The sequence below is a fragment of the Pinus tabuliformis genome, chromosome 4_2 (genome assembly GCF_031772625.1).
Source record: "Pinus tabuliformis cultivar Carrire ecotype Pingquan chromosome 4_2, CPIR1, whole genome shotgun sequence".
Classification (NCBI taxonomy): Eukaryota; Viridiplantae; Streptophyta; class Pinopsida; order Pinales; family Pinaceae; genus Pinus; species Pinus tabuliformis.
The window spans coordinates 369898192-369900221 of record NC_142304.1 but is presented as its reverse complement, the minus strand read 5'-3'; positions in this window follow the sequence as shown (position 1 = coordinate 369900221).

The window sequence follows — 2030 nt, the reverse complement described above, 5'->3', positions numbered from 1 at the left end:
TGGGCGAAGTGGTGAGGGACATTAAGGATGGAAAGTCGTCCCTTAAGGCATGTAGCGATATGGTTGAATGTTTCTGTTTAAATAAAAAAAGGTTGTGTATGTGTGCTACTATCCTAAGTTTGAAATCTTGATATGCTGCTGGTATCTTGAACTATTTTAGTAGGCTACGTATACAATGACTGTTTTGGTACACTGACAATATTTCTTCCAGTTTTTGGTATGCTGCCTGATTTTGTCAATGTTTTAAAGTCGTAGCTATGTGTTAAAGTTTTTTGAAGGGCGGCATTGGTTAATCAATGTTAAAAAAAATAAATAAATAAAAAAGAAACCCATATATATATTGAATAGTGCGTATTACCAAAAAAAGGTTGATATATATCTTTGGGGTATTGGCATTTGCTGTCAATTTGAGTTTGCTATCCAGTCACATCAGAACTATATTTTTTTCCATTAAGAGTAATAGTTTTGCAGCAGAAGTTTTTTTGTTACAGTATGCATTCAATCATATCCATGGTGGGAATAGTTCTCACTGGCAATGAGAACTATCCTGAATGGTCCCGGATGATTAAACAACACCCTCATTTTCAATGAGTTGTCAAAAGGAGTGTGTGTCGGATACGGAGACAATGAACAAGTATAGCCTACCTCAGACAAAGAGCTCATCATTTGGGAAATCAAGAACAGAAAAGCTTATGCATTGATCGGAGCATCTGTAAATGAAGAGGTGAGTTGTCATATTTCATCATATTAAACTGTCTTTCAAGCCTTACAAAAGCTGAAGGAACTCTATGACTCACATTCTACACTTGAAGTTGTTCAACTCATGATTAAACTCTTCACTCTTGAACTGCAAAATAATGATTCTCTTTCTCTTGCGTTTGAAGTAAAGCCTATAATGCATGATATCAAATCCACCAAGGTTGAATTGGATATTCTTCTTATCACTTTTCGCAAGGAACTTTATCCTACTTCAATTATCTTGAGTCATTGCAAGCAAATGGAAATCTTAAAGATATCACCTTTGACTCTCTTGTGAAAAAGTTTGCTGAAAGAGAGAAAGCTTTTGGAAAGAAGACAATCCCTGAATCTTCTGAACAGGTTGTGTGCCTTGCTCCTAAAGAAAAGCATCCTGCTCAAGATTCTTCAAGAGGAAGAGATGATCGAAGAGGAAGATGAAGATATTTCAGAGGCAGGGGGGGCAGACATTCTCAAGGAGAAAAGGCAGATTTTCACTACATACGCTACAAAATAAATGGATCACATGAGGCCTCTACATACAAGCTACCATCGAACAAAATTGAGCAGAAAAGAAACCAACAGAAAGGTAAAACTGATGACACAGACAACGGTAAAGCACCTGAATCCGCTCACTATGTTGTGGCACAATGTAACATTGGAGTGAATGAAGATTTATTAGATGCTTCACTTTCTTCTTGGAAAAATGATTGGTTGCTTGATTCAGCAGCAACCTGCCACATGACTCGTAGAAAATATTTTTTTGAAGATTTCACTGACAATGTTGATGGAGCAATATACTTTGTAGACCAATCAAAAATCAAGCCATCAGGGCTTGGCATAATCAGGCTTAAACTGCCTGGTCCTCCAGGCTTTCTTCTGCATCATGTTCTATATCTCCCATGGCTCAAGAGAAACGTGTTGTCCTTGGTCCACATCCACCAGCAATTTCACTCCATTCATATGTTTGATGGCAAGCTTGAGGTAAGAAAAGCATCTGACCACTCACTTGTCATGAGGGGAATAGAAGAAGAAAGGCTTCTCAAGCTGCAAGGAACCTTTGCTCCTGCACAACATTTCTCCTACAATTCTCATCATGAAGAAGGTACACTTCCATCAAGTTTCTTATGGCATGCTATATTTGGACATTTGAACTATGAGAATCTCTGCTTATTGAAGAAATATGGTGTTTTTGGGTTTGCCTACAATTCCTAGGAAACTTAAGCAATGTGATGCTTGCATTCTACGAAAGCATAGCAAACAGTCTTTTCATGATTCATATTCAAGAGCAGGAA